Consider the following 26,689-nt stretch of genomic DNA (forward strand, 5'->3'; position numbering starts at 1 on the left):
TGTTTAGGATCAAATAACTTTTAATTGTTTCATGTACAAAGTGGAAAAAGTTTTAAAATTTCATGATTAATCATGTTCATCAGACATAAGAAGTGGTCATTTGACACCAAAAATGGCATTTGGTAAGTCTATAATATGCAAAAGAAGTCAATTCATTGTCATCTTCTGCCACTGAAGAAGGCATGCATTACTTCCAGGCTTCACATGGAAGACAAGTAGACTGGTGCCTTTTCATATTTCACACATGCACATTAGGAATACGTTTTTGGGTAAATTTAGCTATGCCCAACATATTTACAATAGCAGAGTGAATGTGGACCTATGTCTATGGAGAATAAAAACCACAGAGTAAATGCGATAATTTTTTACTATAATGAAAGACTTTTTTTTAATACAAAGCTGGCTTCCTTCTTTTATTTTCATCTATCGTCCTTTCCTTCTTTCTTCCTTCCTTCCTGCCTCTTTTTGTTTTTCAGTCTTTTTTCCTTTATAGCTATTTTTTCAAAGTGAAACATTCGTTGATTTAAATTGGAGTATAGTTGATTCATCAATACAATGTTGTGTTAATTTCTGCTGTACAGTAAAGTGATTCAGTTATACAGATATATACATTCTTTTTTATATTATTTTCCATTATTTTATATTATTTTCCATTATTTTATATTATTTCCATTCCAGGATATTAAATATAGTTCCCTGTGCTATATGTACAGTAGGACCTTGTTGTTTATCTATCCTATAGAGAAGAGTTTGCATCTGCTAACCCCAAAATCCCACTCCATCCCTACCCCACTCCCTCCCCCTTGTCAACCATAGGTCTGTTCTCTACGTCTGTGAGTCAATACAACTATAAGATAACAATGCTACTTGCTGCATATATATATATATATATATATATATATATGCAAATCAATTACAATATGAATGTGTTGATTGTTCTGAAGTTATGTTTTTAAAAACACTTCCTAAGTTCTGCTGATCTGCACTGCATTTACTCTGCAAAGACAAATAGTAGTTGTATTAGCTTTGATTTAAGATGATCTATTTCATTGTGACTTGATCTGAGAAGCAATGAGTATTTAGTCGATATGTATAATGTAAGACAGTGATTTCACCGTGAAAGTCCAGCAAAGCAGCTTTCCCTATATTTATAAAATATTAATTTAAAATAGTCAAATATATTTTGCTTCCAATAATGTGTAGAATAATAGAATTTGCTTTCCAGCGTACCATTTTGAGTGTATTAAAGAACCAGGTAGTCATAAAATTTTATGCAAATAATGATTAGGAGCCAACTTGTAGGATATTATATATGACATACCTAAAAGTGAATATAAGTTGCATTCAGCTTTCTGGTGGTATCTGGGAATAAATTTCTGATTTAATTAGATGTATAATCTCTGTTTCAGAATTTATAAGTAGTTAAAATCATGCAATGCGTGCAGATAGTTTTTAGCTAATAGAGTTTTACTCAATTTAGTGTCTAACGTTTTGAAAACAATTTTGAACAAACCACTGTCAGTCATCTTATTTGAAAATTTTGCAAATAAGTCTCCAAAATATACAATAAATATTTTATTAGAGTTGTAAGTAAAAACATTTCCTTTATATTATAAAGTATAATGCATTTCTCATTAATTTCATATAAGTCATATTCACCAATATTTTAGAAATAATTATTTTGGGAAACGTTGTCTTATGAAAGTGAAGAATATGAAGTTCAAAAGTTTTTCTGATGCACACACATTCAGATAACGTTGTACAAAAAAGACTAGAATTGCAGTGAAATTTTCGTTTGCTGACCTAAAGGAGCGTAAACACATATATTTCAATTAAAATCAGCTGTGCCTCCTGATCACTCGGCTGGTGCAAACACAGTGTACTGTATACTCGGCAAAGGTTATTTTGGCTCTAAAGGTAAAGCTTGAATTTTTCTTTTTCTTGACAGACTGAATTACATACTAGCCTAAAGAATGCAATGACTTTCACAGAGAACGACAAACGTTGTAACTAAGTGAGATTTTTCAATCATGTAGTGATCCCATCATCTTGTTTCCTATCCATATTCTAGGCTAAGGAGTTGCCTCAAGTCACTTTTTTTTTTACCTCCTGCCATTCCTTTCCCTTGGTCCTCTACCTTCCGGTTCCTGTGGTCATCTGAAATTCACAAGATTTTACGTTGAATGGATGCAACCAATCGCATCTGATGTCTTAATATTTTCTCTGCCTTAGGCAAAAAAGGGGTGCAGGGGAAGTAAGAATTTAGGTTAGGTGCACTGGTCATCTGGCCTGACTGTCTAGATTTTTTAACAAGCTGGTCATCAGCTAAAACAGTTACAGCAATATCAAGAGAAAGAGAGAGATAGTCCATCTTTGGCCTTGATGACATTTTTTTTTTTAATAGTAGGAGGAGCCTAAAAATATTTTCTAGGGAAAAGCCATCTATCTGGGTCACTTTAGGAAGGACCCTGGCAGCAAAGTGGCTGATGAAATGAGCTCACTGAAGTTAGTCATCCGCTCAGACCCTGAAATTCAATTTCCAGGAAGGTTGTTCCCTATATTAAGGCTGCGTGTCACCCATGGGAAACGATACCTGCATCCTTGTTAGAGAAGCCAGTTCAGGAGGCAGACATGGCTCCCCGAGCAGGCACACACATCATTTGCTCAGTAAGCTTTTGGCTAGACCCTTACAGACACTTCCAGCGGGCCGGGAACGGTATGGGCGCCCGGGTATATGGAGGCCTCCTCATACCTCATCGTCTCCACAGGCCCCCCTTCTCCTGAGGAGACAGGCTGACAGGACTCCTTTCAGCCAAAAATAAACACAGAAAACAATGTTAAGTCCTAGATCCTAGGGTCGGTCTGGAAAGGTCAAACCAATTCACTGTAAATATGTCTAAAATGTTCTTAGTCAAGGAGGGAATGGAGGCTGTGTGTGGTGTGTGTGTGTGGTGTTTGTGTGTATGCTGTGTATTCTCTGTGTGTGTGCTTGCGTGTGGAGTTTGTCTGTGTGTGTGGCGTGTGTAGGGGTACAGAGGAGAGCGGGACTGAAAATAGAACTAAAGGATGTGCTTAAGTTTGAAAAAGTTAACATTTTTTGAATTTGCATGAAACTAAGCCCAGGTTTTTATTACAAGCTAATCTGTGAACTTTTTGGTAGACTTTATGGAGTAAACATACCATTTCTTCTCTGCCATATTTCTCTCAAGTCCAAATATCCCAGCTCCTCTGGAATTACTGCAGGCATTTCTAATTATTCTAAAATTTACTGCCTGCATTCTGCCAGATTCAGGAGACCATGTTAATTAACTCCACCCACAGTAGTAATCCAGCTTAGCCATTTTCAGTGAAAAGTTAAGACAAAGGCCACTGGGCACTTCAGTTACTCCATCAACATAGTCCCTCACATTGTACAAATCTGACCTAGACCCTGTGTTATCCTTGTAAGCTTGCTTGGTGGTCACACACAGCTGGAGGGGATGGTTTGGGTGGTTTCCCCACCAGTGGTCTCAAAGCACCTTCAACTGCGGTAAGGGACCACCCACACCTGAGGGCTGAGAACCCACTGGCACCCCTCCCACGATAGAGATGGACAAACTGCAGATTCCTATTCCTTGGACTCCTTTGTTTTGGTTTCTGTTCTGACCAGTTCCCTCCATTGATATGTTCTGTCTTCAGGGCGTATGAAGACCATTAATTAGACTATGCTTTTTTTTTTTTTTTTTTACAATTTACCAGGATTTAATTTAAAATGTTGTTCCTTATTTTTTCTCTTTCCCAGGGATAATGGGATAGAATTTTGTTTTCTGTTGCTGTGTAGTATCTGAACTACCCTCCCCTGCTTGTTGACCCTAAAGCTGTGTAAACCCCAGAATTCTAAAAGAAGACCTGAGCTTTTCCTGACCCCTGACCCCTGAGCTCTGTCAGTTGGATACTTTTGAAGCAAGAGGATCACAGACCATTTAGAATTCATGCAGAAGCAGGAGGGATGGGGGTGAAATGTCCAGCAGACAGCAAGGCTGGTGCAGTGCCCCCTGCTGCATCCCCTGCCTAGGCTACTACACAATTAGGTTGACCATGGAAGGGGTGACCTTGGCTGTCGTCCTGGCAACTCAGCTTTCCTGATTCCTGCCTTTTTCCTACACCTAAGCCCTAGTCTTCCCATTGACCTTGTGAGTTGTCTAATATCGTTCCAATTAATTTCTTGCGTTGCTCTGGAGACATTTTCTGTTGGTCAAATCAAGAACCCTGATTTGGGCTTCCCTGGTGGCACAGTGGTTGAGAGTCTGCCTGCCGATGCAGGGGACACGGGTTCGAGCCCTGGTTTGGGAAGATCCCACATGCCGCGGAGCAACTAGGCCCGTGAGCCACAACTACTGAGCCTGCGTGTCTGGAGCCTGTGCTCCGCAACAAGAGAGGCCGCGATAGTGAGAGGCCCGCGCACCGCGATGAAGGGTGGCCCCTGCTCGCCGCAACTAGAGAAAGCCCTCGCACAGAAACGAAGACCCAACACAGCCAAAAATAAATAAATAAATAAATAAATAAATAAATAAATAAATAAATAAATAAATAAAAACCCAAAGTTTAAAAAAAAAAAAAAAAAGAACCCTGATTTTCTTCAAAAACAATTTGCTGTTAAGGTGATTTCATCCATTGGGTCAGCCACAGTTGCTTCCTTAATTTTGTATTTCGAGTCCTGGACAGGCATTGTGGCAAATGAATCCTGACTGAGTTGAAAATGTCTTGTTCAATGTCACATCACTAACAAATAGAACCAAGATTTAGACTAGGGTCTACCAAATTCAAATCTCAAAGTTTTCTCTGAATTTGCCAGCACAAAAAATGGTTGTTGTGGGAAAAAAATGTATTAATATTTATCCTGTTTTCTTTTTACAGTATAGTTATCAATTTCCCATATTTAAATAAAAATAATCCATAGAAGCTCAATTTTCCACATTGTCTTTCAGGCTAAACTACATGTGCTTAACCATCTATAGAAAAGACTAAAAATATAATTTAAGAGTATGTGGATGATTTTCTAACTAATGTGAATCTAGATGTACATAAGATATATAACCAAGTTCCTTCTGGACAAAAAACAAAAACAAAAACACACATAAAACAAAACAAACAAAACAAACAAAAACAGACATAAAGGACTTAATATAGCTTTTATCTTATTCTTGCAACTACCCTAATCAATTTTATTACCCTGAAAATTTGTCTATCTCTAGAAAATTTTTGTCCCTCTTCAAGTTAGTCAGTGGCCCTTCTATATAGCCCCGTAAAACCTAAGATAATTTGAAAAAATTGGATACCCAATATTAGATTCACAATTAAATATAAAGTCAATTGGAAAAATAAGTGGGAATTGTGGCAGGCAGCCTCCAATATGGCCCCTATCATGCCCACTTGTCAGTGCTCACACCCTTGTGGGATGCCCTCCCCTTGAGTGTGAGGTGGACTGACTCACTTATAAAACATGGGATACAGTAGAAACCAAGAGATGCCACTTGTGATGTTTCCTTATAAGACTGAGGCTTTTATCTTAGGCTTTCTCTCCCTTGGGTGGCCTTGAGGAAGACCAGCTGCCATGTTGTAAGGCAGCCCTGGGAAGGGGCCCATGGGAATGAGCTTGGAAGTGGATCTTCTGAGGCTGTCAAGCCACATGCAAGATGAGTAGACACAGATCCTTCAGCCCTGTGTAGCCTGAGATGACCACAGCAGAACCAACAGCTTGACTGAAGCACTTGAGCCCCTGAGCCTGGGAAATTCAGCTAAGCCATGCCCAGATTCCTGACCCCCAGAACTGTGAGATTATCAATGCTTGTTGTTTTAACCCACAAAATTTAGGGGTAATTTATTATGCAGCAATAAAGAACAAATGCAGAAATTAAAACACAATTAGCAGCTCTACCTCAGACTCTCCCTGGACTTGAGAAACATTATGTCACTTCACCATGGTGGAATCTACCTTTTGAGGATAAGAATCTTTATTGAAGATTAAAATTTTATACACAGGCAAGGACAGAAAATTAAAACAAGTGTATGTGCCTCAGAGAAAATTGAGTCATGCAGACACAGCTATAAAACAGAAGCCATGGGGAAAATATATAGAGGTTCCAAGTCAAAATATAGCTAGAACATATGTGCCTAAGATACACAGCTGAATTTAGTTGTTATTCTGGAAATTAAATAAATAAAACAAAACAAAATAAAATGAATAATCTGTTGTTCTCTGAGGTTATAGCCATTAGGAGAAAGGATATAAAATACATCATTTTTGAGGCAGCCAAAGAGGCTGTAGAACTGAAGTGAGCACCAAACACTTTTATTGTAAAGGTACAGCTTCTTTCTGTCATGCACCTGCCAACTTAGAAGCACCTGCAAATTTATTAATAATTTTAAGAACTATTATAGATTTTTATTGATTTAAACATCAACCTGTTCTCTTTATCCTCCAGGTTCTTTTCCTCTGTCTCACATGCACTTATTTATTGGCTGTGCAGCCTCTTTTTTTCTCATTTAAAGATGCTTCCTGAATCCTGATATGTCCCTCCCTGCACCCCAGTGGCCATAGAGCAAGTCTGCCTATTTTCCTCGATGTTAGTTTCAGTTGCAGGAAAGGGTCTGCCATTATCACCCCTCATAGGAGTGTGAGGACATTTGTGCCCCTCAGGTCACACAAATTCTCAGCATAAATAACTAAGCCCTTTTTTGAAGTTGAAACTGCTTTCCTTTAAATATACTCTTCTCCTGACAACCTTAATACAAGAGTGGTATGGAGTCAAGTCTGCAGGGACCCTTGCAAATTTCCTGGTTGTTCTTAGAGCATGTCTTATGAAAGTCTTATTTTCATATATTTGACAATTTAGGAATAACGCTTCTTAACATTTATTTTTCTCTCTTCAGCTCTGCCATATACAGAATTATGTAGTCAGTTTCCCAATGCATATATTTATTTATTTATTTATAGAAATAACAATGAGTTTATTCAAAGTCACACTATGACTTCATCACTGGGAAAAGGCAGCTATTAATACATTAGAAAATACACTAAAGAGACAGCTTTGGACAATAATACATATATGGATGTTAATTTCATATTCTCTAGGAATTTATTTGAGCAATGTTTTACACCTATCTATATCACAATTTTAATTTAAATCAGATATTTGGGAATCCCTCCAAAGTACTTTATTTATATTGTTCATTTCTAACCCTTAAAACACACACATACCAACTGTGTATTTGTTTTCATTCCATTCTCTATAGCTGTTATAATTCAACATAAGGTATTATGCTCTTTTTAATATGTCAGATAATTGCAACAAAAAATGTTGAAAAAATACCCATTGAATTAAGTACAGGCTATTGCTTCATTTTCCATTTCTAAAAGGAAATGTGAATAATGGAATGGATGCTCAAGATGCTTTTTAAAATATACATTAACATAAGTCCTTAATACTAAAATTATCTATAGCTTTTTTTTGAGCGTGAACAGGAGCACCATCTTAAAAGATTGGGACCGACATTGCAAATTTTGCCTCTAAAACAACCATTACTATTTGACCCACAAAATTAATGTGTGGAGTCAATTATGGGAGGGGAATCTAGAATGAAATGCATAAATCTAATGCTTAGGTTGTAAGCTTTTTAAAGCACTTGAGAGCAATTTGATAAATTACTGCCCAAGTACAAGAAAGAACACTCTAGTGACCCAAAAGAGCTGAGTGGCTTTAAAAGTTAAAATGTGTAACAATTGGTCCTCTGGAAGAATCTGATGAAATTTAAGCCAAGAATATTGACTTAAGTCATCTATTCTAGACTTTTATGGAAAAAAAAGTTTTTAGCAATGATTAGAAAAGAGCTAGACAAGTAATGGAATCAATCAGATTTGGTATTTCCTGCGTGTGTTTTGACTTATATCTGTAATTGCAAGTGTCCAGACCCCTCCCTGACACAACAGCTCTTCAGTATCTCTGGAATCATCTTCCAAAAATAATTGGAAGCCTGGTTCACACAGGTGAACCCCTCCTTATGTGCTTCACCATCGTGATTCTCCCAGGACTCACTACACTGTGACCCAGGGACTGCTATTACCCCATTTCGCAGATGGCTAAGATTAAGCCTGAGGGTTGAGGAATTCATCGAGGTCACTCATACGGTCAGTGGATGGGCCAGGAACTGACCCACGTTTGTCTATTCCGAATTCTTGCCTCCTATCACCTCTCCACAGGAAGGCCCTGCAATAATCTATTCACACCATGAAAAGCCACCACAGTTGTATTTGGCCAACAGTCACAGCACAGGCGATTTATTTATTGTTCCTTCATGCTCCATGAATTCAGTACTTTGCCTAGAAACTTCTCCAAACAAAGTTGAGCTGATCAGAGTCATTGTGAACCTAAATGCGAAAAGAATCTGAAAAAGAATGGACATATGTATATGCATAATTGAATCACTTTGCTGTACACCTGAAATTAACACAACAGTGTTGATCAACTACACTCCAATATAAAATAAAAATTTTTTAAAAAGTCATTGTGTTGCTGTGCTCTCTGATTTGTTGATCTGTTTAGTCCTGTCGTTAAGATATTATCACTCAATTTCATTAATTCATTCAACAAATCTGTACAGACCCCCTTACTCTGTACCCAATCTTGTACTTGGTCCTGGGGATGTGATGATAAACCTTACCCATGGGGAACTTCCATTCTAGCCATGAAGATAACCACAATCCAATGAGTGCCAGCCACTCCTGAATTATCACTGTGAAAGGTGTTAGGAAGAAAAAGTGCCAGATGCCAATTAAACATTGTTTCGGACATTCAAGCTGCGATAACTTGAGAGTTGGGGGATATCAACATAAAATTGTGTGGAGTCTAAAAGTGGCCACAACTCTGTCCGTGGACAGGACACACTCCCGAAGCTTTCCCTTATGCTGCCTAGGCTGTTCCAGGCTAGCAGTTAATATATATGGTAAAATGGGAAAGATTATACATATCCATAACTGGCAAAATTAAACACTTAAAACATCTTAAGCAACCTATCAGATGCTGAGAGACATTTTCCATTTGATTTTACTTTGGGGGTAAAATACAGGTGTGAACATTGACCCAACTCCATGAGCACAGAAGAGGAGAGGAGGAGACAATTAGTGACAAGATCAATTATATTTTTCTTACAAAAAGAGGATAACGTTAGGAGTGGACGGTTTGGCAGCAATAGAATTGTTTTTCTAAAAACAAGTATGAAGTCTTCAGGCATTCAGATTTGCAAGGCTTTAAAATAGCTCCTCTGCTTTTTGATCTGCTTCCGAGGGAGTCATGTGTATAACTTGGACCAAAACTACTGCTAAATTCCTTTTCTTATTGTTCGGCTTGCTCTGTGAACTGCATTAATTTTTGTATTCTTAAAAGGCTTTTGGCTTCATCTCTGTAGACAGGTACAAAATGAGAAGCCTTTACACAGGTAGGCAGAGCCTTTCCAACTAAACTTGTCAGTTTCAGCGACTCTATCTTCATTGATGCCGCTTATCGATGAAGCCTGGGGTTTGTTTTGTCCAGAAAGCTTACACATCAGATATGGTTACTTTAATTAAACTTTAAAAAAAGCAAGAATTGAAGCAAACACTTATACCAAGCTTTGCTATTGCAAGAGGTATCCAGATTTTGACTATTCATAGCAGTTTACTTCATAAAACTGGGAAACAGTTTGAATAAACTATGGTATATCCCCTTAATGAAAAACCATTCATCAATAAAAAGGAACCACTGGTACCTGCAGCAACATAGATGAATCTCAAAAATATTATCCAAAGAAAAATGAGCCTGATGCATAGGAGTCCATCCTAGATGATTCCGTGTATACTAAGTTCCTAGAACCAACAAATCTAATCTGTGGTGGTAGATAAGAAGAGGACACTGGCTGCTTCTAGGGAGAAGGGGTTCAGGGATGTGGCAGCCGCTCAGATATTCTGTGGGGAGCAGAGTGACTGACAGCTCGGCTACCACCCTGTGTGTCCACCACCATGAGGGCACAAAGACTGCACTTCCGCAGGCGGCTCATGGCCCATGACTCAACAGTGAGGCACCAATGCATGCCCATTCCTGCCCCGCGTGAGCCCCTACAATGCAGCTGTGGCTTCAGGACTCCCCATGGGCCTGGCCAAAAATTTCCTAGAACTGCACTGCACTTTGAGACTCCTACGATCCAACTCTCCTTCCTTTCCCCTTCTCATTCCCAGTGTCAGACCTGCACCAGGGTTTGGTGTCTCTCCCTGCCTTTCCCTGTTTTTCCTTCACAGACATTCCCCCCAGTAAATCTCTCCCACATTTTCTCTCATTGTGGCATCTCTTCTCAGAGGATGTACACAGATGCAGGGATTAAAGGTAAAATGTAGATTTTTCACTAAAAGAAAAATTATAAGCAAATATTGAAATCTAGTTGATTATATGTATGCTGACGTCTTTAGGGGGGAGTGTAAATATGCTTGCAATTTACCTTAAAAGGCATCAAAAATAAGATGCAGTGATGAATAGATAGAAGAATGAATATATAGATAGGATAAAGCACAGGTAGTAAAATGTTAACAGTAGAATCAAAGTGATAGGTATATAGAGTTCTTCTAAATTATGACGAATGGATAAAGAAGATGTGGTACATATATACAATGGAACATTACTCAGCCATAAAAAAGAATGAAACTGGGTCATTTGTACAGACATGGATGGATCTAGAGACTGTCATACAGAGTGAAGTAAGTCAGAAAGTGAAAAACAAATATCGTATAATAACGCATATATGTGGAACCTAGAAAAATGGTACAGATGAACCGGTTTGCAGGGCAGAAATTGAGACACAGATGTAGAGAACAAACGTATGGACACCAAGGGGGGAAAGCAGCGGGGCGTGGGTGTGATGGTGTGATGAATTGGGAGATTGGGATTGACATATATACACTAATATGTATAAAATGGATAACTAATAAGAACCTGCTGTATAAAAAAATAAATAAAATAAAATCCAAAAATTCAAAAAAAAAATATGGCATAGTATTTGGAAATGTTCTGATGAAGCTACAAGCCATGACTGGGGGCAGGTGTGCTCAGGACGAGGGCACAGCAGCGCTGCAGAAACGCGACTTGACTTTGACTTTGCTCACAGTGGGGAACTTCACCATTGTAGGGCCATTGAGGTAAAAAGCCTAATCAGAATGCATCAAAGACTCCAAACATACCGAAGACATTCCCACTGGGTTTGGCAGTTATTTACACAGCCTCAGAAGCTGTAAGCAGAACGAGATGTGGGCTACATCCACTCTTGCATGAGGTGTCTTCACTTCAGGAACTACAGAGGAGCAGGGGGCTTGACCGGGGGCTGTGATCATCTGCTCCTGATTTCGTCTTCCTGGCGTGACTCCCACTCAGCAGGGACAATGAGAAGAGGGCCCTGCGGTCCACCCCTTCCCCTCCTTCCTGGGGATTCTGCCTGTCTGGGCTGTCTCACCTCTATCATCAAGGAGAACTGCGGTCACTATGGAGGGCAATTTTTGTGCTGGGCCCACCCTGCCTGATGAGCCTGGCCTGTGTGTAAGGGGCTAGTTCTCCAGTGCACATCCTGGGCTCACTCCCATGGGGATGGCCAATGCTGGTACAAGGCTTCATTTCCACAGAGGCCTGCAGCTGCCAAACAATGAGAAGCCCTCCTCTGCCGCAAGCCTATGGGCTTCCTGACAGCCTCATCTGTGACAAACACGGTGCTGTTTGTGGCACATTGTTTTGCATTGTAACAAGTTGAAGAAGAAGCAGAACAAGCCCTGCTTCCTTGCCACCTCCTTCTTGTCTGGGCTCATGTGGGAGCCTGGATGGTCAGGCCCAGATCATGCTCAGCGATGCTGAGCCGCAGGGTGGACAGAGAGACTGGACCTCCCTCCACACTGGTCATCCTCGGGAGGCAGCAGGTGGGTTTTGTCACCTTCCATGTATTTTTAAGATCCCCTGAGCATCCTCCCAGCCTCCTATCAGGACTCAGGAAATGGTGTTTGAGGAGGATGTGCCTGGAAATCAAGGCCTTTCTGGTGGCCACGGGGCAGGTCTTTGAACAGCATGATTGCTGGAAAGCAAATTGACCCAGCCAAAGCAGCCCTTTTTCTCACGGAAGGTAGCTGTGCTCAGTGGTAAGTTTATTCATGCAATTCATATAAATGCTCCACCAAGTTACACTGCAAGACAACTAAAGACAGACTTTTTCACGGTACGTTTACCTCATCATAGTCTTCCCCTGAAGACGTCTGAGCTGATGGCCCCATTCACACATTTGAAATCAATACACTAAAGATTAAAAAGGACTCAGAAAACTGGTGGGTGAGGGGGAGAGGCACATAAAGAAAGAGGAGTTAGGTAAGGGCAGATAAAGCTGTTAATTGGAATCTCTCTTACAGATTTTATGCCCTAGTTGTGAGTTTTTGGGGGGTTGAGAAATAGATAATACCCGAACAAAGCCACCCTCTCGCAGCCACGAGATTTGGAAATAATAGATAGAGGATTTCATGCTACTGTGAAAAACTACTGGAAAAGAAAACTAACACCAACGGCCTCCACCTTCACACACACACAATACCAAACCAGCCTACAGTCCCTGCAACTAGAGTGGGGGAGCTTTATTACCCAGTGATGAAGGAAGGATGGTAGCACATACCAAAGGACTTTTCTATGGCCAGTAAGGAATATGAGCTCGAGCCTCTCTAACACGCAGGGCTGGATTTCAGTGTGATGCTCTAGAAATTTCCTGAAGGATACAGTTGAAAGACATTTCCAGGCTAGTAACACTATTCCTATACATTGATGTTTGGCATAATTAAAAAAATTCATAATTGTGTATTCTGAGTATAAGATAGTTTAAAATTTTGCAGGCAAATTTTAGGCTCTAAGTTTAAAAATATTTATGTTTCAAAATCTTATATAAAATATGAAATAGATGAAAGAAGTAAGAAATCATGGCATATGTAAGAGGTTCAACTCTAAGTAATCATCATGCTCTGACTAGACCTGAATATAGATGATCACTCATGTCAGTCATGAAGCTCCAGGTGAAATAAAGTCATGTAAAGAACATACTACTATATATAAAATAGATAATCAACAAGGACCTACTGTATAGCACAGGGAACTCTACCCAATATTCTGTAATAACCTATATGGGAAAAGAATCTGAAAAGAATGGATATAGGTATATGTATAACTGAATCACCTTGCTGTACCCCTGAAACTAACACGATATGGTAAATCATCTATACTTCAATATAAAATAAAAATTAAATTTACAAAAAAGTACTGGTGGAAAGACTTTGTTGTATTTTCATTCCTGCAGTACTCAGCCATATACTAGCAACCACATTATATGTGTCGTCTTGTCTTATCTTCCTAGATAAGATGTGTGTCCTCCTGCCATCTCATCTGAGTCTCAAGGGCATGGCCATAGACTCAGGTCAGGTCAAACTGCATCACGATGGCCTGCAGGAGACACGAGTTCAGGTACCTCTGCATTTCTTCAATGACTGATCTCATGGCATCCTCCTTTTCTGGGCTCATTCAAGTTGTTTAACGTCAATCAAGTCGATCATATGGAATCAGCCCTGAGAATCCTGCTGACAACAGCCTATGAATTTCAAAGTAAGAGATAACTCAAGCTATGCCATGCTTGATTTCAGTTCTTACAGCTAAACTTTATCTGTCTTTAAAATCAGATGACAATATTGGTTAATTTAACACAATTAGCATCAAGTAATTGAACCCAAGATGGGATTGTATCCTTCTGACATTTGGTATTTCTTTTGTTTTTTTCAATGTTTTCACAGTGTACACTAACCACCTTTGTTCAAGCTTTCATCTTAGTCATATATAGTCACACCCTTGTTCATCTAAAATTCAATTGTATCCCTTTCTCTGGGCCAATGTGGTTTGTCATTTCTTCTCTGAATTTCCCAAAAAATAAATTATACTTGTTTACAATTAGCTCAGATTTTTATAAATAAATGGTATTTATATTTTTTATAACGTATTAGATATGCCTTCACAAATTCCTCGAAGAAAGTTATTTATGTGAGAATAACATCATAATATTTATATTTCAGTATACTAATGTTATTTGCAATCTGCATCTTAGCTTTTGTGCAAGCTTCCAAGGACAGCACTAGAATTTTTGGTTACCAATCTGGCTCTTCTAGATCCCCATTTTCATCCTCTCTTTTACACAAGGAATTCTGCACTTGAGATGGTTTCTGTGGCTTAGTTCTTTTCATCTGTCAATCAAAGACATCTCCTGGGTACTGTGAACAGCTTTACTGTCTCCATGACTCTTCTCTTGCCCACAGCCTCACCCTCAGCACCAGCCTCTTTCTTCCAAAGCCTCATTCCCAGATGGCAGAACACCGAGCCCCACCTCCGAAGTCAGTGTGCCGTACACCCCTTTACCCCTCCTGGCCCGGACCTCCAGGAGAATTCCCATGACTTCATCATTCTCTCCAGGCAATTGTCCCCTGCGACATTTTTCCTCAAAAAACCTCTTCTCAGAGTTTAACCCACATTGTCCTAAGTGATTTCTGGAGTTTAGTCTCTGAATTGCCAGCCATTATTTTAAATGGAAAAATAGAGCATTAAAGGTTGGCTGTATTCCTCTCAATCTTACCAGACACCATTCAGTTTTATATGATAAGCAAGTCCTCAGTTTGGGCAGAAGAAGGCAAATGCTGTGATAATGCATAGGTGCTCGCCCCAACCATCAGTAAATATTGAGGAAATGCTCAGTAAGAAAGAAATCCTCAACATCAGCAACTGGAGGTGAGAAATGAGCCCAAGACTTAAGGGAGCAATACTGCTTCTCTTTTCAAGTAACAAGTATTGATCAATAATCTCACAAGTAATTTAACACGTAAATCTTCAGTGAAAGTGATATACCTGGAAGTATGAAGGGGAGGTTGGGAGACCATTGTTGACAGCTGCTTACCTGGGAGCAGGAAAGCTGCAGAAATATATTCTGGGTGGTTAGGAAGAGGTTACAATAGCAAACCCATCTTCCTCTATTATCTGCTTCTCAGTCCCATTAGAAGCCAAGAGAGAAGCTCAAGTTAGTGCAAGAAAAAGATGCTCTCCAACACTCTGGGTCAGAGATACCCAGGGACAAGTACCAGGGACTGGATAAGACTCAGGCAAAATTCTGTGTGAGAAACTCTTCCTCTCTGAGCACCTACGGTGTAACACTCCACGACTATGTATTGGAATCACATTTCCTGCGCATCTTGATTTTTTGACCTGCAAGCTCAGCTCAGCTCAGTTGAAGCCTTTTTCTGAGTTACTCCTAAGGCAGGCATCAGAGCAGAAAAGACCTTCACTCATAGCCACATGCCAACATAACTGAATTATTGTAAGTTAATCTCATACTTCGAGGAGAAGAAAGGATTAAGGAAATACCGTTTAACCTCAAATAGCCATGAGGACCCCATGTTCACATTAACCTGCTCTCCAGTCTCAGGCTCTGATCCCGTCACTGTTCTAGCAATCTAAAGGCACAGAGGAGGTCTTCACTCAAGTGGGATGTTTGTAATTCGCAGAAATAAAGACCTAGACATAGAGAGTGGACTTGAGTACACGGGGCAGGGGAGAGGGAAGCTGGGGCGAAGTGAGAGTAGCATTAACATATATACACTACCGAATGTAAAATAGTTAGCTAGTGGGAAGCAGCTGCATAGCACAGGGAGATCAGCTCTGTGTTTTGCGAAGACCTAGAGACGTGAGATAGGGAGGGTGGGAGGGAGGCTCAAGAGGGAGGGGATAAGGGGATATATGTATGCATATGCTGATTCACTTTGTTGTACAACAGAAACTAACACAGTATTGTGAAGCTATTATACTCCAATAAAGATCTATTTTTTTTAAAAAAGTGAATATCAAGAAAAGATGTCAATACTGAACCTATGAGAAGTACATGCTCACAAAGAAAGTGAGAAATAATATGCTGACCTAGAAAGTTCGCTTTTGAAACACATGCTACTAAAAAAACATTATTTTAGAAGATACTAGCATTTGAGTCAGTAAGGCATGGGTTTTAAAGCCACTTCAGCTCCTTTCAGGTCCATGACTTAGATAAATGGTTTAGCTCTCCAAGTCTTCACATTACCTCCTGAGGGAAGTCTGTTCTCTCCAGGGTGTTGTCATGAAAAATAAATAAGACCCTGTGTTTGGCATCACAGGCTTTAGCACAGGTGATGCTATTTTGGTCCTGTAGCTTTCTCTTTAGCACTACATACAAACATTAACTCTTGGTATCAGTCTGTTATGATCACTGGGGTGCATTTTTGAAATACCTAAAGAGTGATAAAGTCTGGGCTGAACAAAGTTAAGTGGCCTCACAAGGATAAAATTTTACTCACAAACACACAATGACATTATGCCCCACCCACAAGAGAATCTAGTTCACTTGGTTTGGGATGTAGTCCGGTGTCAGTACTTTTTAAAAAGCTCCCCCAAGTGGTTTTAACAGGCAGAAAAGGTTAAGAATCACTGCTCTAACTAGCAGAACAAGCCCATCAAATTGAGACCAAAAACCAGGCTAGAAAACAAGAGTACTACTAGGCTGGGAGAGCCCGTCCATTTGTGACTTGTGAATGTCCTGCAGTGAGTTTCCCCAGGGTCCAGCCCCGCACAAAAGAGATGTCTTGGCCTAAAAATAATCCCTTCTTTTCTTTTGCTAATAGCTCCCTTACCCCACCCTTTTGCTTATAAAAACTTTCCATTTTGTATAACATCTTACAGGGCCCTTCTAGTTGCTAGATGGCCCCGGTCATGAATCAATGAATAAAGCCAATTAGATCTTCAAAAAACAAACAAACAAACAACAAAAAACAACCCTGTGTGCTGAATACTTAGCACAAGTGAAATGGAGCAGGGCCCTATGGTCCTTGTCCCCCCCGCCACCATGTCCTCAGCTTGCCTTTTGTCCATGGAAAAACTTTAACCAAATAATAAGTTTAATCAGAGAAGTGAGAAAATGCAGAAACAAAGGAAAACAGTCAAAGGAGACCAAATAATAATAGTTTAGTCATTAAATATAGTCAAGGACCTTTAGTTCCTCCTGAAGGGCTATAGATAATATCCTTAGCCATATCCTGTGAGCTGTCTTATGGATACTGAAACCCCTACCAGGTGGCAGAAGTTAACTGTATGATGACCAGGCGGTAGCCATGACATAAGCTGCCACAGTTCCGAGAATTGGCCTCAAAGAAATGGAAACAAACCGACCCTGGAACTGAAGATTAACTGTACCTAAGACAATCGAGATCACCCTGGTTAGACCACCAGGATGAGCAATTTCAAGATGCCTGTCAGAGATGAATGTGCTGTTTCTGCACATGGCCCCCTCCCTCTCTCTATAAAAGCTCTTGCTCCCTGATTGTCAGGGGGGAGAGTCGGCCTTTGAACAGACTTCCCGGCCCCCCTCCCCCCGCACCATTGCCAACATCCAAAATAAAGCAAACTTTCCTTTCCACCAACCTGGTCTCTTTATTTGCTTTTGAGCGGCGAGCAGCCGGACCCCACTTTCGGTTACAAAAGGACTGGTTACAACATATGAACACACAACTGTCAGCCTCCTGATCTGGGAGGGCAGGTAGATGTGCTCATGATTTCTACTCTGGTCCTTGAGAGCAGATGTTCATCAAATTCAACTTCCCCTGAGTAGTGAAATCTGATCTTAATACTCCCTTCAATACAGGGCGTCTCTCTGTTAAACACATGCATAGAAAGATAAATGATTATAATTAAACAATAAAAAATTTCATTTCTGGAATAAGGCCACCATTGGAAGCAGCTAATAGCAGTTAATACCCTAGACAGAGAAATAGAGGAGGAATTTGAGAAACAGTTCTGAAATGCAGAATTAAAATATTAAAGAAAGTGGTTTCTTTAATGCAGGTTTAAAATATTAAAGATAGCCATTGATTCTCTATTAGAAATTTATTTTATGTATAATAGAATATGTTCATAGCATAATTGTTTTACTTATTGTAAAACATCATTGATGCTCAATAGAGCTATGTTTTCATAAAGATATTGCAAATGACCTCAGCAAATTGCTGAATAATGTAATTATTACTCATTTTAAAATGTGTGTGTGTGTGTTTGTGTGTGTGTGTGCATGGGCACATGCAAACCATTTTCTAAAATTGGGTAAAGCATTCTGAATATCTGCAAGGAATTATTAATTATGTGAAGAGATGCTGAAATAGACTGTGATTTGACTGTGAAGATGTTATCTTGGCAATAGAGTTACAGAGACATTAAACCTTGGTATGTTTCCAAGTGGACTTAAGAAGATATTAAAAAGGTAGAAGCATGGAAGCAGTACTTTAAATGCTACATAGGGATCTACTTTCCCCAGTGTGCTTTATGAATTGGAAACTTTTTTTTTAATTCAGTTCATTCTCTCTATAATTTTGCACACACACAAAACCGTTTCATGGAAGTCTTTGTATGAGAAGTTAATTAAATTTCTAATTTGATAAAGTAAGAAATGTGGTGACTAAATATTATAAATAATTTAAAGTCCATTTTGATAAAATTAACAAGAAAACAGAAATAACAGATGTGACCTTATAAAAACATTACTTGAAAGCTTAGGTACAAAAGTACTGATTGTCATAATATTAACATTTATTAAATCCAAATGATTAACAATGAACTTATTTTTTGAAGTTCAATCTTGGCTTTCTAATTTAAAATGGTGAACTAAATATGTATGTGGATGTGTTTGTTTGTTTTCTCATTTTCCTCCCAAAGTCCTATTGAAATGATAGCAACAATGGACAGAGGGATAGAGTCTGTAATTGTGCTGACAGCTGAAGTATTGATGATTTCCCGGTACACACTAGAAGTTGTAGCCAGAAAGTGCACAGGACACAGTTGAAGCAGGGGAGGGACCCCAACCCTCACACCCCAACACACACCTCATGCCTAAGAAGCAGGTGTGGGTTGTGCTAATGGGGAAGGGAAGAAACCATGGAGGTTTTAAAGGACTGTTTAGGAATCTGCTGTGACATCACCACATTCACTGCCTTCAACTTGAAAATAACTGACCACAGAGGCATTTACAAGAGACTAAAACCAGAAAACAAGCCAATTACAGTGAGCCCCACAGAAATGAGCCAAGCCCAGACATCAGCTAATCCCCAGCCTCACAGCTTGGGACATAGTAAGGAGCACTGTTTTAAGCCACTGAGCTTTGGGGTTGTTTATTGTTGCAGCAATAGCTAATGGACATAAAATTTGTAAATTTATGGAGCAAACTTAATCTCATTGAAGTCAGCGATCCCAGAGGCAGGACAGCCTGATCTCAGGAACATTTGCTACTGTTGATTTTCTAGAAATCTGAGATGTGTGGGATTGAGCACGCTGTGTCCCATGGTTGGAACAGGCTGGTGCTGGTGTTACTGCATCCGAAGGCATACAAGGGAGACACAACTAGCAAACTGAATCCACTGAAATGAACAGATTGATATGAAAAATTCAACTCGGTTGCCTGAAAAAAATGTATTGACGACAGGCCAATATCAGATTGTTAAAAATAGCGCCAATGGTTAATCAACCTCAAATGAATTTATTTTTATCTCTAGCATTTATTTTATGCCAAAATTACAAACTTTACTTGTAAAATTTATGATTCAAGAGGAGAACAAATTAAGCAATTCTTAATTTAAGGATCAAATCTTTCAGTGTGACAACTGCTCTAAGCAAGTATTTTATTTGCGTTAAGAAATGGCCAAGAAATGGGACACAAACACATGTTCTAAACTTTCCTTCCTCTAACTCATGTTAATTAAGTTTCAACTGTCTTGACATTTACATCTGGGGACTCATGTTTATGGCTCAAGCTAAGTTTTCATAAATTATAATATTTCCCTTGGCCATGCAATTTTTTAATCTTTCATGACTGACAATTTTACTAATATAAAGTCCAATATTTTATAAGGCTTTATTAAGTCGATCCAAATTGCATATACTTATACCTGCATTTTATAGTAAATATCTTACAGGAGTAAAGGACGGCCCTGTGCATCTAGCCATGGTAAAATAATTCAATTCATTTGACCACTATTTCCATGCTGTCAGTTTCAGTAAAGGCAAAATATGGACAATCTTCTTTGAAACTAACTAAAGTAAGACTCAAAAATATTTCTACCACATCACTATGGAATATCAATTCTCATGTACATTGTAAAACTTGAGTAGCTCTTAATTTCCTATGAAAAATACCACAGCTATACTTTCAGGAATTTCTATGTTGGGGGTGTCCAGGCCTGAAAGAGGTGTAAGTCCAGCTCATGGAACTGGTCATAGTCACAGGGTAGGAGGCATTTTTCAGAGCACTCTTCCCACAGACAATAGTTCTCCATGGTAGTACTTCAAAACAATATGGTTCCAAAGCCCTCATTTTCCCCGAGTGAATAAATTAGTTCTCAGGAGATTCCTGTATTCCAGTCAACTGAGGGATATGTGACCTTCCTAATTTCTTTTTCCAATCCAGGAGTCATTTGTTCTGAGGGTCCAGGGAGTTGGAGTCACGCGGTGACTTGCTTCCAGGACACTGGTGCCCCTCAGACTTTGTTGCTCTACAGCCTGTGATTAGGCAGAAGGTCAGGGGGAGGTGTCAGGAGGTTTTAAAAACTCCCTGCCTGAAGAGAAGGGTCCATTAAATACATTTCCAAAAGAAAACCCAATAACATCTTTCAATAAAATTTCTGTTCACTAAATTATAGGAGGAGAAGCAGAAAAGATATTGTAATAAAATTCTTATATTTCCTCTCTCTGATACCATTATGTTTTATAAAAATTTGTCATGTCTTGTACTGAAAATATTTGATTTTTATGTATTCAATTCCTTAAAAATCTGTCTCTACTTAACTGAGACTCTGCGCCTGCCTCCTTCCTGTCTCAGCATTTATATCCGCTGCTCTTTTATATGGCACTGTGTGCCCACATGGTAGACAGGCATCTTTTAAATGTTTTCTGATGCATACTCTGCCTTATATTTAAACAATTGCAACAGCAAACCCCATCTAAGTGATGAAAATCTGACACAGTTAAGGCAGATGTATAAACCTGGTCTATGACAGCTGCAGAAGTAGCCAATTAATTTGTCTTTCAGTTTTTTAGGATTCAGTGCAGAGGAATGAGTCCCAGCCACAAGGCTGACCTGTACTGTGACCAGATCCCCAGATGTGGTACCAGGTTCTTGGTCTGTTCTCAGATAAGTGTACTCCACGAGGACCTCATACAGTAGACCCTGAGTATGACACTAAGCAACATTTTAAACAGCACGGTGTATTCATGGGGTTGCTCCTTTAAAAATCCCTCAAAGTTAGATGATGGTAATAATGCAAAAGTGTGTTTCAGAAAAAGCTGGTCTCTGCTGGGGCTAAAGAATGGTTCACACATTATTTATTTCATCCTGATGAAAGTGACATTTAAGCTCACACTTTATCTGGCTTAATAGAAAAATTAATTAGTGGATTGAGAGAAATCGAGGAATTAAAATTCCTATAGACCATCCTTAACAATCATTTTTTCAATCAACTTTAATTTTGTTCAAAAACAACAACAAAAGTGAATCCACAGTCAAGTACCCTGAAATGAACTTGACATGCCACAGTTTTCACTACAGCATTTATTGTCCTGCAGTGGGTGATAGGACCCATATGACCCATCAGGTGGCCAAACTCAGGGAAAGACTAGGTGCTCTTATAAGAGGTGAATACCAGACAATGATTCAGACCTGTGCATGGGAGACGTCTGAGAGCTTGCAGGCAGAGCCAAGATTTTCTGCAAAACAGGAACTGCAGAGCTGCTTCAGAGCAGGATTACATGGGGGACTGAGACAAGCAAGTTATGTGCCGTACAGGGTAGCTGTTAGTATCAGTCCGATAAGACGTGTATGAGTGCAAGCAAACAGATGTGCTATTAGATTTGAGAATTTTCCATAAAACTTTATGGAACCAATGATACTTCCTGGTTTATTCAGAATTAAAAGCATGGAATCACTGCCTACATCAGACTTTATAAATTTCAGAGATCATAAAACACACGCAAATACACAGAGAAATAGAGAGAGCACACACACCCTGGAGAAACATAGCATTGCCAAATTTTCTGGCCAAATAAGGCCATAGAAGGCCTTTAAACACAAACATATGACTCTTTGTTTTTTAAATTTAATTTAATTTTTCATTGAAGTATAATTGATGTACAATATTATATTTGTTTCCATATACAACATAATGATTCGATCTTTTTATACATTACCATGTGATCACCTCGATAAGCCTAGTTACCATCTGTTACCATAGAAGGTTATTATAATATTATTGACTATATTCCCTATGCTGGACATTACATCTTTGTGACTTATGTATTTTATAACTGAAAGCTTAAAACTCTTAATCCTTTTCACCCATTTTGTCCATCCCCCTCATTCCCATTGCTCTGACAACCACTAGTTTGTTTACCGTATCTATTACTAGTCAGTTTTTATTTTGTTGTTTCTTTGTTTTATTTTTTAGATTCCACATGTAAGTGAGATCATATGGTATTTTTCTTTGACTTATTTCACTTAGCATAGTACCCTCAAGATTCATCCATGTTGACATGGATATATATATATATATATATATATATGTATATATGCATATATCTCACATTTTCTTTATCCAGTCATCTACTGATGGACACAGGTTGCTTCCATATCTTGGCTATTATAAGTAATGCTTCAGTGAACATTGGGAAGCATATATCTTTTTAAAATAGTGTTTTTGTTTTCTTCAGATAAATATCCAGAAGTGGAATTGCTGGATCAAATGATAATTCTTTCTAATTTTTTGAGGAACCTCCATATTGTTTTCCATACTGGCTGTACCAATTTATATTCCCACCAACAGTACACGGGGTTTCCTTTTCTCCACATACTTGACAACACTTGCTATTTCTTGTCTTTTTGATAACAGTCATTCTAACAAGTGTGAAGTCATATTTCATTGTGGTTTTAATTTGCATTTCTCTGATTAGTGATGTTGAGCATCTTTTCCTGGGCTTATTGCCCACCTGTATGTCTTCTTTGGAAAAATGTCTCTTCAGATTCTCTGCCCATTTTTTAATCTGATTATTAGGTTTTTTTGTTATTTGAGTTGTATGAGTTTATTACATATTTTGGATATTAACCTCTTATTGGATATAAGATTTGCAAATACCTTCTCCCATTCAGTAGGTTGTCTTTCTGTTTTGTTGATGGTTTTCTTTGCTATGCAAAAGCTTTTTAGTTTGATATAGTCCCCTTTACTTATTTTTGCTTTTGTTCCCCTTATCTGAGGAAATAAATCCAAAAAAATATTGCTAAGACCAATACCATAGAGCATACTGCTTATGTTTTCTTCTAGGATTTTTACAGTTTCAGGTCTTCCATGTAAGTTTTTAATCCTTCTAGAGTTTATTTTTGCATATGGTATAAGAAATGGTCAAGTTTTATTCTTTTGCATGTGGCTGTCCAGTTTTCACTACAGCATTTATTGAAGAGACTGTCTTTTCCTCTTTGCATATTCCTGCCTTCTTTTTCATAGATTAATTGACCATATAAGTGTGGGGTTATTTCTGGGCTCTCTATTCTGTTCCATTGGTCTGTGTGCCTGTTTTTGTGTCAATATGATACTTTTTTGATTACTATAGCTTTGTAGTATAGTTTGAAATCAGAGAGCATGAGGCCTCCTGCTTTGTTCTTCTTTCTCAAGATTGCTTTGGCTATTCAGGGTCTTTTGTGGTTCCATACAAATTTTAGGACTGTTCTATTTCTGTGAAAAATAGCATGGGAATTTTTATTAACGTTGCCTTGACTCTGTATATTGCTTTGGTTGGTATGGACATTTTAATAATATCAATTCTTCCAATCAGTGAGGATGGTATATCTTTCCACTGTCTTCTTAATTCATTTCATCAATGTCATAGTTTTCAGAGTATATGTCTTTTCACCTCCTTGGTTAAACTTATTTATAGATATTTATTTTTAGTGATGCAATTATAAATGGGATTACTTTCATTTTTCTTTCTGATTGTTTTTAGAGTATAGAAATGCAACAGATTTCTGTATATTTATTATGTATCTTGCAAATTTACAGAATTCATATATTAGTTCTAATAATTTTTTGGTGAAATATTTGGGGTTTTCTATATATAGCCCATGTCATCTGCAAATAGTGATAGTTTTACTTCTTCCTTTTCAATTTGAACGTCTTTTATTTCTTTTCCTTGTTTGATTGCTGTGGCTAGGACTTCCAATACTACGTTGAATAAAAGTAGTGAGAGTGGGCATCCTTGTCTTGTTCCTGATCTTAAAGGAAATATTTTCTGCCTTCCACCATTGAATATGATGGTGACTGTAGGTTTGTCATATATGGCCTTTATTATGTTGATATATGTTCCCTCTATATTCACTTTATTGAGAGGTTTTTTTTTAATTACAAATGGATGTTGACTTTGTTAAATGCTTTGTGTGCATCTATTGAGATGATCGTGTGGTTTTTATCCTTTGCTTTGTTAATGTGGTTATCACACTGATTGATTTATGAATGTTAAACCATCCTTGCATTCCTGAAATATATCCCACTTGAATATGATGTATAATTCTTTTATGTATTGTTGAATTCAGTATACTAATATTTTGTTGAGGATTTTTACATCTTTTGAGACTCCTATAATGCAAATGTTAATACAATTGATTCTGTGCCAGAGGTCCCTTAAACTATCCTCGTATTTAAAATTCTTTATTCTTTTTTCTGTTCTGATTGAGTGGTTTCCACTATTCTGTCTTCCAGATCACTTATGTATTCTTCTGTGTCATCTAATCTGTGGTTGCTTCCCTCTAGTGAATTTTTAATTTCAGTTATTCTATTTTTCAGTTCTGATTGGTTTTCTTATATTTTATAACTCTTTGTTGAAGTTATAATTGTGTTTCTCCATTCTTCTCCCTAGTTCAGTGAGCATCTTTATGACCATTTCTTTGAACACTTTGTCAGGTAAATTACTTATCTCCATTTCATTAGTTTTTTTTTTTTTTCCTGGAGTTTTATCTTGTTCTTTCATTTGTAACGTATTCCTCTGTCTCCTCATTTTGTTTGACTTTCTGTGTTTGTTTCTATGAATCAGGCAAAGCTACTACTTCTTGTATTGAAGGTATGGCATTGTGTAGGAGCTTTGTAGCTATGCAGACTGTGTGTACCAAGTGGCTTTGGTGGACTGGCTGGGGCTGAAGTGGGCGCAGGCTGGGGGCATGCTGGAGTGAGCTTGACAAGATGGCTAAAGCACCAGGTGCTTTTCAGACTGCTGCCTCTGTGCTGTGACTCAGAGTGAGTGAGTTTATGCTCAAGATCTTTAAGAGCAAATTCTAGGTGCTTGATAGCCCTCCAGGTCTCCCATATTTAAGCTTTGCTGGTTTTCAAAGCCAGATGTTATGGGGGCTCATCTTCCCAGTGCGTGTCCCCGGGGCTGAGGTGCCCACTGTGGGACTCAGACCTCTCACTCCTTAGGGAGGACCCCCACGTTTGTGATATCCCCTCCTGCATGTGGGTTGCTGCACCAGGATTGTGGGTCCTGATTAGATTGTGTCTCTGCCCTTCCTACCAATCTCAATGTGTTTTGTTTTTCTTTATGTCCTTAATTGTAGAACAGCCATTCTGCTAGCTCAGGTCATTCTCAAAGAGAGTTGTTCTATATGTAGTTGTAATCTTGGGTGTCCTTTGGATAAGGTTAGGTCAGGAGCTTCCTACTCTGCCATCATGATCCCACCTCCAAGCCTATGCCTTTTGTATCTGTTATTACTACTACTTCAAAATGAAAAATACGTCAGTGGAAATAAAATAAAAAATAGACCTAATAGTAAAAAAAAAGGAGTCTTTAAAATTTTTTTAAAATCACTTTGTAACACTGTCTTTATTTTTCTCATTTTTCTAAGGATAATTAAAGTTTATCCATATTTTGATCCTCTTTTTGTCACTTTCATTGAGGTGTGATAAGCCCTAGCAAAGGTCAGTTCAATGCCTGTGGTTAACATGCCACTTTATACAAAGATTTCACAAAAACTTATGCTTAATTTAAGACTTCAGATTTATGATTATATAATGATAGAGTTTAGTGTTTTATTTCAATTAAAACCATTTTGTAGGAGGGTATTTTATTTCTGATAAAATAAAAGCCTGAAAATGTTCTATTGCCTACCATGTTTGGGTAAAATTAACCATTCTTAAAGTCCAAAAGCTCACTGAAATCCAGAAAGTCAATGAATTGCTTTAATTTTCATAGAATCTCAAATGGGGAAGTTGAATTTGGGTGAGAGGTCTACAATTTGAAAAACTTGAAAACAAAGTTGGATTTTTTGCTGGTGTTTGGAGGTGAACATTAATTTGCTGCTCCTCACAGTTGTAGGAACAACAAGTGCCTGTTTTGTGGGGCTCCCTCCAAGCCACTTTCCCCACTGCCTGCTTTCCCACCCCACTACTTTCCTTTACGTACTTCAATGTCAGCCTTTAGGTTCATCTGTGGCTCAAGTAAAATGAGACCTTGAGGTATTTGTGGCTCATGTATAAGATCTTGGCTCC

This window comes from Balaenoptera acutorostrata, chromosome 6 (genome assembly GCF_949987535.1).
Source record: "Balaenoptera acutorostrata chromosome 6, mBalAcu1.1, whole genome shotgun sequence".
Classification (NCBI taxonomy): domain Eukaryota; kingdom Metazoa; phylum Chordata; class Mammalia; order Artiodactyla; family Balaenopteridae; genus Balaenoptera; species Balaenoptera acutorostrata.